Here is a 14,512-nt window from a genome sequence, read left to right on the forward strand (position 1 = left end):
TCAGCTTTCATAATCCTTCACATACACAGTGGTCTGTATCTAGCATCATCTTTGAATGGTAGAGAAAAAGCAATTGTATGGATTATACAAAAAAAACAGAACTGCACAGTACATCATGTAAATATGTGTTACTATGCTTTACACTCACTACAATTTTCTAATCAGTTCTTTTAGCTACACTCATTCTACTAATGTAAGCAAATGCATCTGAAAACATGTTCTATTATTATTATACCTGGTACAATATTTGAAATAAAGATATGCCACTCTTGAATTCTGAAGATCCTTTTGAAAATATCACCCCTAGGTGACCAAATGATGTCTAAAACACTGGTGATCCATGCTGATGAAATCCAGTACATTTATTTTTTTGTAGAAATAGTATTTAGAACTTTGGTTGAAAGAAGAAAACATAACAATTGCATACTTCCAAACACATTTTTGGTTTAAATTGAAGGTTGGTATAGTTACCTTCTTTTTTCAGTTTTATAGTTTAATTAGACAGTCTTTTATATACATGTTATATGAAATCCTTTGCAGAAAATAAAAGGACTGTTGTATTGTAGACAACCTTTTAAGGACATCACTCCAGTAGGCCGAATGATGTCCTTAGAACTTTGGTAGATGAAACAAGAGGTAAGAATTTCGTAGTTTGAATGACAGTTTAGCTTTAAATTTAAGGTTGTTATCATTGCAATCTGTCTACACACTGTCACTCTTTAAATAGACTGTGTAGTGTCCAGATGTTATAGTAAGTCCTTCAGAAATTGATATTTGACCTGCTTTAAAGTTTGTAATTTTGGTTTCCAATATAGTTTCATCTGCTCTACATCATTGCAGCATTAGTATGAGGTATTTTCCACTTCTTTGTATTTGCAAGCTAGACATAACCTCTGATCTACAATCTGGGCAGGTCATATTTTGGTTTGTTGTTTTAATCATTCTGTCAAACGACACATTTTTGCAATCTGGTAGTGATAAGAACATGAATCATTCAGCATTTATTTCAGTGGTAGATATAAATGAGCAATCTTCACTGTAATGGTCCCAGGAAGTTAGTCCAAATAAGTCATCAATATTTACTTCTTCTTCGATTAAAACTGTAAGCATTACCATTATAAATTATTGTGCGTCTTGTTGAATGTTGAGACCATGGAGCTTATTTACAAGTCCCTTGCGCCACCGGTGCATCACTTTTTGTGACGCACCCGCAGCGCAACCTGCTGCCCCACAATTACAAGGACACGTAAAGCCACCCTGCATGACTTTTCGTGTCCTTGTAAATATGGCCTCTTTACACGCAAAACTTTGCGTGAAAGGGGTGTGCCATGGGTGTTGCTGTGGGTGGTCCCAAACAACACCCATGGCTCCTGTGGCATTTCCAGATTAACGAGAAATTGTAAACCGGGAAATGTGTCAGAATGCTACGCCTCCCCAGGGGAGGCGTAGGGAGACGCAATGAGGAGAAATGTTTTCATTTTGCCTTGTTTCCTTTCTCTTTCTATGCGTGCTGCATTCTGCAGCGCACATAGGGAGAGGAAATCACCTCTTGTGATTGTTTTGTGCAGGAAGGTGTGCCTTCCTGCAGAAAAACAATCATCCCTGTGACACAGGCACCCTTGCACCATGGAAGCTAATTATGCACCAGCTCACGGGAGAGCAAAGGGATCCCTCATATTGTTGTAGATATGACGCATCCCTTTGCTTCGGAATTAACGCAGCGTGTCGCAGCCAAATGGCTTGCGGCACTGCCCTGTGTTAATTCCTTGTAAAAATAGCCCCACATTTTTAATGATCCGGTACATGTATCCAAAAGATCTCGAAGCCTGAAGTAGAATGTATTAAAGTTCTGTCAATGAATTGGAGTAAATGATACAGTGCAGGACAGAACCATTTTAAAGAAAAATTTGAATCTGATTAACAAGATGTGGTAAATGAAGCACTACACTGAGAACTGCATTTGCATAACAGTTGATACCTGAACTGCTTTCTATTTGGTGTCCTTCAGTATCTCCCTGAGTTTCCACTTTTTTTTCTTAGCACTTTCTACCTTATCCTCTATTCCTTTCTTTTCTTGGACATCAGTTGAGTCTTTTGTATGCTTCCATTTTGGACACATTATCCATTTCTCACAAATAGGGTATTGACCTAAATGAGCAGCATATAGACTTCTTAAGCAATTTTAATCTCTTACACAACTTCCATCAGCACTAACTTTTTAGTTATCAAATTCCATCATATATAAACCGGACAATGATCTTACTCGAGACAATGTAACATATGCCATGCTTTCTTTAAACACACTACTACCGCTGTTCGCAAAAGCTCTGTCTACACTTAAACCTTGCGATTTTTGGATTGTTACAACGTATGTTATGGACACTGGGAACTGCTGTTGTTGGGCATACAAGTCCTTTACAAGCAAAAAGCATACAGCACATTGCTCAATCTGCTTTACACCATCAGTCTGATCACATTTTACAGCCAAGAATTCTATCTGAACCCTGTTTGAGAAACTAATGAAATCAATAACTTTATCCATAGCACCATTTACTAATCCTTCTACTTTCAAATTATGCCGCAAAATAACTCAAGTTTTTACACAAGCGTAAACACTTTTATAAACCTACAGTCTTTGATACAGACTTTTCCAAAGAATCAGAAAGAATAAAGAAATGTTCTTTATTAAAGTTGGAACACTCTTGTAGTGTAGGCATTAAACAAAATATAGCTTTGTCTTCTGCAGTGAAATTATGCATTAGTTGTGCTGTGTGTTTTGAGATGAATACAGTTTCTTGATTAGTCGAGTTTCCAAAGCTCGTTTACCGTCTTTTGTCAAAACTCTTATTCTAATGTTCTTTAGAATATCTCCATATTTCACATCAAATGCTTGACGCATATTCTTCACTAGTTCTTTGTATTCGAAGTTTAACCAAATATTTACTTTGCCAAACCTTCACAAAGAATTCCTTGTTTCATTATGTAGGCGTGTCTTGAAAGCAGGTTGGCCTTTAATGGAGGTAAGTTGGAGTAGGTCACCAAAGACAATTAAATGCTTTCCACCAAACAGCATGTCATACTCTGTTTTTAAAATATGTTGCATTCTCAAGTGTGCAAAGGCAAGCATTAAGTTTGAGACCATGCTCACTTCATCAATGATTAAAAGCTTCAGTTTCTGCAGTGCTCATGAGACCACATGGCAAGCTTCTCCAGATAACTTCTTATATTCCAGTTTAGTATCATGTTCCATAGGTAGCATAAGTAGGCGATGGAAAGTAATTCCTTTAATGTTGTGTGCTGCTAATCCAGGAGATGCTGTTACTACACAGGATACATTTGATTCTGTAGTCCTGTGTAGATAACTGGTGAGAAGTTTAATTAATAAACTTTATCCTGTGCCAGTTTGACCACTGATGTATAATAGGATAGGTTGAAATCATGTGCATTGACATTCTTTCTTTTTGTTAAGGAATCCATGTTCTATTTTCTCTTTTACTTTTATATAGATTTCTCTCTGTTCAGTGTTTAGCTGTCCTTCTAACTGTTCAAAGTCAATAGCGTCCTGTCTTGCTTGTTCCATTGCGGTTTCCATCTTATTCATGGATATTGCTGCTTTATTTTGAATTATTGGTTGTCTAAGAGGATCTTCACTAAATGGTCCTGAACTTTGACAACTTTGCAAATTTTCTCTAGCTATTTCAGCTGCGATAGTTTCTTCTTGTTCAATGACATCATTTAACATTTTCAAATAAGTAGGAAAGGCTGAACACTGAATACAGACTTTTACTGCATTGAAAGAATATTTGTAGCAGTCATAGTCTACAAGTAATTCTGTTTCAGCACGCCAACGCTTGAAGAGTTGTAGAAGTGCTAAATAGAAAAATTCTCTCTTGCCTGAAGTATGGCAACTGAGTTTTCTATGGTTGATTAGATTTCCTTTGCATGTATGACCAAATATCCATCACATCCAACTACTGCATACTTGTCTTGTATGTTTTCTGTTACATTCTTTTTATATCCGTAGTGTTGAAGTACTTCATAGAGGCACATATTTTCCAGATGTGGACTCCTTGGCTAGTATGTATCCAACATATTTGTTCTGGCAATATCAGTACTTTCTTACTCTCTGCTAAGTATTGGATGTCTGGGAAAGACTTCAACACTCTGATCCACATACTGTCTAGGCCTAGACTTACCCAAACAATTCCTCTTGACTTTGAGAACAAACTGGCCAACTCTACTGATCCAATCACTCATAGGATCCTATCTCTCTATGCGAAAGCATCTTCAAGCTGAAGATGTACAATTTCTTGCTGAGACTCTTTTCTGACGAAATCTTCTCCTACATCTCTTTCATCTCTGACTTATCTGATTTTGTGATATATGATGTGACGTAACAAGCAACAGCAATCAAGTCGTCTGCAACAAACTGTATATTCATGTTCACATTCCACATTTTCAGAATGGCTGGATTATAGTCATTAATATACTTTGACGAATCTGTTCTTTTTAGGTTGTACGTGTTTTTGGGGGTTAGCTGAGTTACTGTATGTCTTACAGCTGTTTCCTCTATTTTGTGAAATGACAGGCCGTGGGAATCTAAAACGACATCTTGTATAAAAGTTTCCTTTGCATCTGTATTTTCGATGACAGTATTTTCCACATCTGTGACTTTGAAACTTTAGAACTTGTTGTCTCAAGCTTTTTCACCACCATCTTTTAAGGATGGCATATGTGACATAGTGTTAGATGAAAGACAGGACAGAGTCATCACTATCTGTCCCAAATTTTGGTGCATCCTTTGTTTATAACAGCATGTGTGTATGAGGAGCACCTCTTGCTTGTTACTTTTTTCACCAAAAGAAAAAAGTTACTTCTCCAAGAGGAGGATTTATTTTGTTGCAGATAAAAGACATCATAGCTTGAAACCTGTGGTTAAATATCTGCAAACAGTAGCAGGAACCAAGGAGAAAAGTTCTCCAGCTGTCTTCACTTCGATGTTCTTTATGTTTGAGTTTGCTTCTAGCAAGAATTGAAGCAGGTCACCCCATGCATACTCAGCACAACTGAGTGTTAGAAACCAAGTAGGTGCTCCTAGATTTCTCAACATGCATTTGAGTTCACCATGACAACGATACTAATACTCGTTGGTACCACGTTGGCACGCCATCGAATTGATTAAACTGTATTCCAAGTTTTCATCCCTTCCATGAACTTTGTCAGTGAATTCCCCTGCAGAACGCTTTTGGAGATGAAGGTCTGTCTGATATATGGTTAACAGCATGTGAAAGTCCAGACAAGTCACTCTCAAACAGAAGATGAAATATGGAGGGAATGCATTTGTAGGGAATGCATTTCCAAAATCTTGGATTTTCTGAGTATAATCTTGATTGGTATTCGGATGCTGTATAAAGAGGTCATCAAAGCGTCCAACTTCTCAAGTGGGAAAAAGTTGTGGAAAACAGTGAGCTTCTAAACTTTTATCCCATATACTCATGGGAGCTCCTCTTACTTGCTTCATTTGAAATAGTTCAATGGTATCACCGATCACTTCTTTAGAATGTAGAGGATGTATGCTGTAGCGTTCATAAATATCTTCAAATCTGGAACAATCAACTTTTTCAAACTGTCCACTCGATGGTAATCTTTCATCCTCTACATATGATGCATCAACAACATCAACATTTTTATAATAAACATTCTTTTGCACCAGGTGTAATGTTACTATTTTAACTTTACTAATATCTACTAACTCTTGCCAGCTTTTTTTATTCTTTGTAGGCACACCATTTACTAGAATAACAAGTGGTTCATAATCCTCTCTGTCTATACCAACAGTTTTTATATTCTGTTTAAAATCTAAAGGTAAGTACACAACTCTTCCTTTAAGGCCTTTTTGCAGGTCAGATTGTGTCAGCTTCCCTGTCTTAGGCTCTGTACGAATTATGGTCTGGAATGGATGTACACATTGTATTAGAATGGACTCAGATATAGTTAAATCTGTTAGTTCTTGAGGAATAGATTCCAATTCCAAATTGTTATGTGTTGCTTTAGCTGGCATTTTGTTTTCTTCTACCTTATTACATATAGCTTGATGACAGGACAAGTCAAACCGCTCCTCTACAAATAAGTAAACAGTAAATTGTTGTCACTTATTATCGTTCTCTTTTTCATTTTTTAAATACAAATCAACATTCTGAGTTTGACTTTTGTAGTGAGTGCATCGACAATGAATACAAACACAGTTTGGTTTTTCAGAGGAAACTGTGTTAAATTTGTAATCTCTTCAAAAAACCTAGCAACACTAATCCCTGTCTACTGTTCCAATACATCTGCACAGGGCAAATCCTCATTTTCTGTGCACTCCTCTTCAGAACCAAAGAAACTAAACTCAACATCTTCACAAACTATTTCTACCACCGCTTCTTTACCATGTAAAAGAGCTATATTAATTTCTCCTAAACAGTATGCAAGAGTTTTAACATAGTAAAGTTCCTAACTAACTTCCGCATTTCTGAGTGGTGAACAGCTAACATTCTGAAATTATAAAAGATACATCAGCACACTTTCTTAGATAGACATGCTAGTGAATGTCCTTATAATTTACTATACTTTCTCACTTTGTATGGGTCTAAGCCCTGCAAAATTGCAATGTTCTTCTTCAAACTTCTGCATGGAACTCACATAGAAAATGTTTCATTATATCGATAGATTCTTGCAGAACACTACAAATACTTCCACAATTCCAATCATATACAGGTGCCTGTCTACACCTTCCCTGTACCTCTTCAGATATCACTTCCTCAAAATTCCTAGGAACCATTTCCTCTTTTGCAACAGGAATATAACCCTTTACCTCATAACATCGACCTGTTCTTTCAACTGCATGCACTAATGAGTTCTCTTGGCAGTAGATTCCTTCATTAAAGAAAGGTTCAGTGCCAGATGTATGTTTCCATTCACCTCTAAAGATTTTTAAAAACTTATTTGTATTCATAAATCTTTTGTTCTGGCTTTTTCTCTTCATACTCAACACTGTTTTATCCAGTGTTTTCATTCTATTTAATATTAATATAGACAGTTTTTGCTTCAAGGCAAATGCTTTATCTACTACAGTTTCTATGTGTTGTTTTTGTTTATAAGCTACTGATCTTCTCTTATATTCTTTTAAATTTCTTACAAAATTTTGTATTACCCTATTTTTAAACATTCTTCTTCTCGTCTCCTTGTACTGTTTCTGTCTTGCTGTTAGATTGCTTCTTCTTTTAGTTTGGCTTTCACTTTCAACATGACTTACTGCTTTTTGTTTCTGAGATGTTGGTAAAGTTTTCTTTTTGTTGACATCATACTACTGTTTTAAGAAACTGTCTAATTCTCTTACCAACAGATTGTTTTTTCTGTAGAACATTCAGTCCATTATCCTCTTTTTTTCTTCTGAGTTTTTCAAAGTAGTACTGCTTTTTTATGCTGTTCTCCTCCGTTCCTTTCTTGACATCATAATTCTTCTGTTTGAACTGAAGCAGATATCTTAAAAGAAAATAGAATACAAATTTACCGTCTATAATTAAACCATCTAAAATCATTACTAAACAATTATAGATATATCATTATTTTACTATTTTATTCAATTCTGGACCAAAGTACTCAGCAATGTGTTGTAGGACTAGCATAATCAAGGGCCTAGCTACAGCATACCTTAGGGGTGAGTTTTATGTGGTAGAACAGCAGGTTACGGCTTGTCAAGGTGTTTTAAATAGCAAGTAGGCCTAGCAATAGAACTAGATGCACAGCCTCAACTGTACCATGCCAGAGACATGTTGTAAGGGCTACTCCTCTGGATGGGTGACTTGGTAGGCTCAGTTCTTTACCAGATATCCTAATGAGTGTCTTAGTCCCTATGTGGTGGTCTGTTTCCATATGTAAGAAAGCTTCTTGATACACCGTTGTCTCTGTTTGGGACCTTATGGGTCTGAAAATGTATTTGTAAGGGCAGCATAGATTGCCTCTTGTGTGTGTTAGTCACTAAGTGGGTTATTTAACTGAGTGTGTCACAGCCTCCATTAGTGGTAGTTACATAAGAGTTGTGTTTGTGCATTTGAATGAATGATTAGATGCTTGAGACACTGTCTGTGGGGTATATTAGTGGTTCTCCCATTTTCTATGTGCTTACATGAGATTCAAGAACAGAACAGTGGATGTATCACTCAGCATATGGGTCTGAAAGTGTGAATGTAGCTCACTGGAACTTCTAACTACATGTGTTAGCTTTTAAGCACATTGCAGTGTACCCTAGAGCCTGGGTTCAAGCTACCTTAGGGTTGAATTACATGTGTGAGAACAGCAGGCTAAGGCCTGTCAAGTGGTTTTAAATGGCAAGTCAGCCTAGCAGTAGAACTGGATGCACATCCTCAAGTGTACTAGGCGTCAGTCATGTTTAAAGCGCTACTTCTCTGGATGGGTGACTTGGTAGTGTCAGTTCTTTATTAGATATCTGAATGAGTATCTTAGTCCCTAAGTGTGGGTCTATGTTAATATGAAAGTACATTTGCTAGTATATCGCTGGCTCTGTTTGTGACTGTTTGGCTCTGTAAATGTATATTTAATGGGGCAGCATGGATTGCCTCTGGGTGTGTAAGTTACTATTGGGTTATTTATGTGAGTGTGTCACTGCCTCCAATAGTGATAAATACACAAGAGTTGTGTTTGTGCATTTGAGTGAATGCTTAGATGCTTATGACATGTCTAATGGGGTGAATTAGTGGTTTTCCCCTTTTGTATGTACTTACATTAGATTCAAATCAAGGGGGGAACATTTGATTTATAACTCAGCATATGGGTCGGAAAGTGTGCGTGTAGCTCACTGAAACTTCTAACTACATAAGTTGGCTTTTATGCACATAGGGACATATCCTCTGGCCTACCTACAGGCTACTTTAGGAGTGAATTGTATGTGGTAGTACAACAGCTTAAGGCTTATAAAACGGTTTTAAATGCCAAGTCAGCCTGGAAGAACAACTGAATGCACAGCCTCAACTGTCCCAGACCTGAGACATGTTTAAAGGGCTACTTCTCTGGATAGGTGACTTGGTAGTCTCAGGGCTTCACTAAATATCTGAATGAGTGTCTCAAGCCCCTATGTGGGAGTTTGCTTCCATTTGTAAGTAATTTATTAAACATTTCGCTGACTCTGTTTGTGAGTGTATGGGTCTGTAAATGTATATGCAAGGGATGGCATGGATTGCCTCTTGGGTGTGCTAGTCACTATAGGGCCATTTAACTGAATGTGACAGTGCCTTCATTAAAGGTAGATCCTTAAGAGTTTAGTCTCTGCGTGTAAGTGAATATTTAGATGCTTAAGGCAATGTCTGAAGGGGTGTATTAGTGGCTCTTCCCTTTTGCATGTACCTACAAGAGATTGAAATCAGCGTGAAACACTGGATGTATAGCTTGGCATATAGGTCTGTAAGTGTGCATGTAATTTATAACTACATGTGTTAGCTTTTATGCATATAGGAGCATACCATATAGCCTAGCTACGACTACCTTAGGGCTGAGTTACATATGGTCGAACAGAAGATTAAGGCTTGTCAAGGGGTTTAAAATGCCAAGTTGGCCTAGCAGTAGAACTGGATGCACAGCCTCAAGTATACCAGGCATGAGCCATGTTTAAATGGCTACTTCACTGGATCGGTAACTTGGTAGTGCCAGTTCTTTACTAGATAGCTGAATAAGTGTCTCAGTCCCTAAGTGAGGTCTGTTTCCATATGTAAGAAAGTTTCTTGAAACATCTCTGGCTCTGTTTGGGACTGTATGGATTGCAACTTGTAAGGGGTGTCATGGATTGCCTATTGGGTGTGTTAGTCGCTGTTGAGTTATTTAACTGAGTGTGACTGCCTCCATTAGTGCTAGAAGCATAAGAGTTGTGTCTCTGTATGTGAGTGAAGTTTAGATGCTTTTGACACTGTTTGAGGGGGTGTATTGGTGGGTCTCCCCTTTTGTATATACTTACATGAGATTAAAATCAAGGTGATACACTGGATGCAGAACTCAGCATATGGCTCTGAAAGTGTGTATAGCTCCCTGAAACTAACTACATCTGTTAACTTTTATGGACATATGAGAGTACCCTATGGCCTACCTACATCCTTCCTTAGGGTTGAGTTTTATGTGATAGAACAGCAGGTTAGGGCTTGTCAAGGGGTTTTAAATGCCAAGTCAGCCTAACAGTAGAACTGGATTCACAGCCTCAAGTATACCAGGGGTAAGACATGTTTAAAGGGCCACTTCACTGGTTCAGTGACTTGGCAGTGTCAGTTCTTTAATAGATATCTGAATGAGTGTCTCAGTCCCTATGTGGGTCAGTTTCCATATGCAAGAAGGTTTCTTGATACATCTCTGGCTCTGTTTGTGACTGTATGAGTTTTTAAATGTATTTGTAAGGAGCGGCATGGATTGCCTCTTTGGTGTGTTAGTCACCATTGGGTTATTAACTGAGTGTGTCACTGGCTCCATTAGTGCTAGACACATGAGAGTTGTGTCTGTGCATGTGAGTGAAAGTTTAGATGCTTGGAACACTGGGGGTGTATTAGTAGCTCTCCCCTTATATATGTGCGTACACGAGATTCAACTCAAGGTGGTACACTGGATGCATAAACCAGCATCTGGGCCTTAAAGTGTGCATATAGCTCATTGAAACTTTAAACTACATGTGTTTGCTTTTTTGAACATAGGAGTGTACCCTATGGCCTAGCCAAAAGCTACCTTAGGGGTGACTTTTAAGTAGTAGAACAGCAGGTTAAGGCTTGTCAAGGAGTTTTAAATTCCAAGTCGGCCTAGCAGTGGAACTGGATACACAGCCTCAAGTGTACTAGGCGTGAGACGTGTTTAAAGGGCTACTAATATGGATGGGTGAATTGGCAGTGTCATTTCTTTACTAGATATCTGAAAATGAGTCTCAGTCCATATGTCGGGATCTGTTTTCATATGTAAGTAAGTTTGTTGGTGCATTGGTGGCTCTGTTTGCGAGTGTATGATGCTATAGATGTATATGTAAGAGGTGGCATGGATTGCCTCTTGGGTTTGTTAGTTACTACTAGGTTATTTAACTGTGTGTCTAACCTCCTCCATTAGGGCTAGATACATAAGAGTTGTGTCTGTGCATGCGAATGAATGTTTGGATGCTTGTGACACTGACTGATGGGGTGTATTAGTGGCTCTTCCCTTTTGTATGTGCATATATGAGATTCAATTCACGGTGAAAGACTGTATGTATGACTGAGAAAATTGGCCTGTAAGTGTGCATGTAGCTCACTCAATCTTCTAACTACATGTGTTATCTTAAAAGGCGCGTAGGAGTGTATCATATGGTCTAACTACATGCTACCTTAGGTGTGACTTATATGTAGTAGAAGAGGACCTTTTAAACTTGGAAACACATTATAAATGTCAAATCTGACTAGTGGTAAAACTACACACTTGCTCTGCAGTAGCAGGCCTGACCCATGTTGAAAAGGGAACCGGTCTGCATCACTGAATTCTTAGTGTCATTTCCACAATACATATTTGGATGATTGTATCAGTGCCTACATGGGCCTGTCTTTGCAGATTTAATGAAGTATGTTAGTATATGACTGCCTCTCTTACTGACTCTATGGCTCTGTAAACGTGTATGGAGACAGCTGTATAGATTGATTACTGGGTGTATTACAGGTAATTGGGGTATGTAAAGTGGTGTGCAAATGCCTCCATTAGGCCTAGTTACATAAGAGGTCTCTGTCTGCAAGTGAATGTTGTAGTGCCTCTATGAAAGTTTGTATTGCTCTGTAAGTGCCTGTATCTTTTTCCACATAGGCATGTCAGTTGCAGAATAGGTGCAGGTGTGAGACTGCATGTAATGTTAGGCACATGGGCCTGTAAGTGCATAAAAAAGACACTAAAACTTGAAAGTATATATGTTATATTCTTACTCTGAACTCTGTTTGCATATTTGAAGAATTATGGTAGTATCTGAGTGCCACGGTTACTGGCTCTGTAAACATGTATGGCGAAACCTGCATGGATTTCTCGCTGGGTGTAATACAGAGCTTTAGGGTATTTAAGTCTGTATACAACTGACTCCATCACTCCTACTTACATAACATGTGAATGTGTGAGAGTGAATATTGAAGTACCTCTATGAATATCTTACTGGGTGTTTTAGTCACTGTATCATGTTGTAGATAGGTATGTGAGTTCCAGTCTGGGTGTGACACTGCTTCTAAACCTACACCTATAGGTCTTTAAGTGGACATTGAACGCACTTACAATTGAAACTATATAATTTACCCACATATCTCATTCAGTGTCCCTTACGTACAACCTAGCTAACAGTTCACTTATATTTTCTACAATAACCCTGGGCGTAGTGGGCATAGGAGGGCTATGCGGAGGGCCACTGAGGTACGAACAAACTCTGTGGCCCTCCTAGCCCTGCTACGCCACCCACCTCCACCCCCCTTATATTAACAATGAATTTTATAACTTAAAAATAAATTAAAACCCACTTACCTGTACTGCGTCGTCCCCCGGCTGCCCTCTTCCTCTTTGCAGCGGTTTCTTCTAATCCAAGTGAAAACTGCACAAGCGCGCGCACCCGTGCATGTCTCACAAGAAATGCACCGACGCGCGCGCATGTGCAGAATCCACAAGGATTAGAAGAAACCGCGAGAAAGAGGAGGAGGGTAGCCTGGGGACGCCACAGTACAAGTAAGTGGGTTTTAATTTATTTTTAAGTTCTAAAATTCATTGATAATATTGGGGGGTGGAGGCAGAGGCTGGACAACTCTGCTACGCTGCAGAGTGTGCGGAGATTTGCCTTCTCCGCATTCTCCGCGGAATGCAGAGAAGGCAAATCTCCGCACACTCCGCGGGTTGAGCGGAGGTGTCTGCCCGGGCCTATTCTACACCAGTAATTTAGGATTTGGCAATGTTTTTTAAATCACAAATGAAGCAAGCAGTAGCACTTCATACACATGGTTTACATTAGCAGATCCTACTACAAGAAGAGCACTGAAGTACAACTTTACAAACAAATAAAATATACCAATTGCAGAGAAGATAGCAAAACTATAACTAGCACATAAAAATAATCACTAATCCAGCAACTACGTTTTCAATCATCAAATTCGAAACATGATTGAGAGGATACATGTTATTGCTGCTGACTGTTTCACTATCCAAATACCTATCTATGAGACTCTTTACATGTATATACCAGTTACTATTCAAATGGTTGACTAGTTCCATTTCCATTTCACTTTATCTATAAACAATCATTTCAAATCCTATACATGTAGGTTATACGTTATATAAGTAATATTCTAAATTTTGTACATTATATATATATTCACGATTTTTCTGCTCATGTAGAACAAGGCGTAATGTGAGCAAGGCGTAGTGCCAAAACGCATCTAAAAGTCATTAAATTGAGGATTGAGCATACTGGAGCATCTAAGTTTATTTGTTCTACCTGAGCAGAAAAATTGTGGAAATAGTGAGTGGTTACCGGTGACCCGTGAAGTACTGTATGAGGAAATGAGCAGTTCCTAGGGATAGCTGACTAAGAAGGGGGGACGGGGAAGAACAGGTCTTTCTTCAAAATGCCCTCACACACCCCAAAGGATGTCATGCTTCATCATTTGGGCATTTGCCCCTCGTCAGGCCGGCGCTGCAATGCCTGACGGGCTCCCTAAACCGGGGCTATTTATCGGGGACCTTTTGAAGAAGCCGTAAGGGTGCGTGTAGGTGTGAGGGCTGGGTAGTGCACCAGGTGTGAGGTAAGTAAAAAGGTATAGAGCCGTCCTACTTAATTCAAGTTTTAATTATTGAGGTAGCTCCAGCCTAATTAAAAATATGTGGAAGCCCTGTATAGGAGTAATGTTCCTTAAGGGCTAATCAAGAGTGGATGTGGTCAACATGTTTCGTGACGAGGGGCAAATGCCCAAATGATGAAGCATGACATCCTTTGGGGTGTGTGAGGGCATTTTGAAGAAAGACCTGTTCTTCCCCGTCCCCCCTTCTTAGTCAGCTATCCCTAGGAACTGCTCATTTCCTCATACAGTGCTTCCTTGGTGCCTACGAGCAGGACCTCATAAACTTGGCTCCTTGTCCCTCCTTGGTTAAAAAGTTTACCGGTGACCCGTCTCAGATCGCCACTCAGCAGCCTTGCGGTAACTTGAATTTTATATACAACATCTAAGGGCCATAGTTAACAGCGATGCCACATATCCTGTGGCTCGGCATTTTAAGGCAGTACGTTCCCTTCTTTTTGCCTTACCAAAGAGGAGGAGGGGCGTTTGCGGTGTTGGATTTATATATATTATCTACTGGCGGTCGCCAGTAGATAGTTATAGTTAGGACCGTGTTTCCATAGGAAATCCGCAACATTCTATTTGGAATAACTTTGGGGCCGGTTGACGAATCCTCGCGAAATGTTCAAAAGAGGTGGGGCGCTCCGCTCCGCTCCTACCCTGAA

At 39.0% G+C, this 14,512-nt stretch overlaps 1 long non-coding RNA gene across 1 annotated transcript in view; it reads right to left on the reverse strand.

Moving 5' to 3' along the window:
- LOC146798838 (uncharacterized) overlaps positions 1–14,512 on the reverse strand; it is a 118,348-nt gene that overhangs the window by 46,154 nt on the left and 57,682 nt on the right. Inside the window, exon 2 of the long non-coding RNA XR_014969205.1 lies at positions 7,382–7,527. This is a non-coding gene — a long non-coding RNA (uncharacterized LOC146798838). The remainder of the gene's footprint in view (positions 1–7,381; positions 7,528–14,512) is intronic.

This window comes from Triturus cristatus, chromosome 9, assembly GCF_964204655.1.
Source record: "Triturus cristatus chromosome 9, aTriCri1.1, whole genome shotgun sequence".
NCBI lineage: Eukaryota > Metazoa > Chordata > Amphibia > Caudata > Salamandridae > Triturus > Triturus cristatus.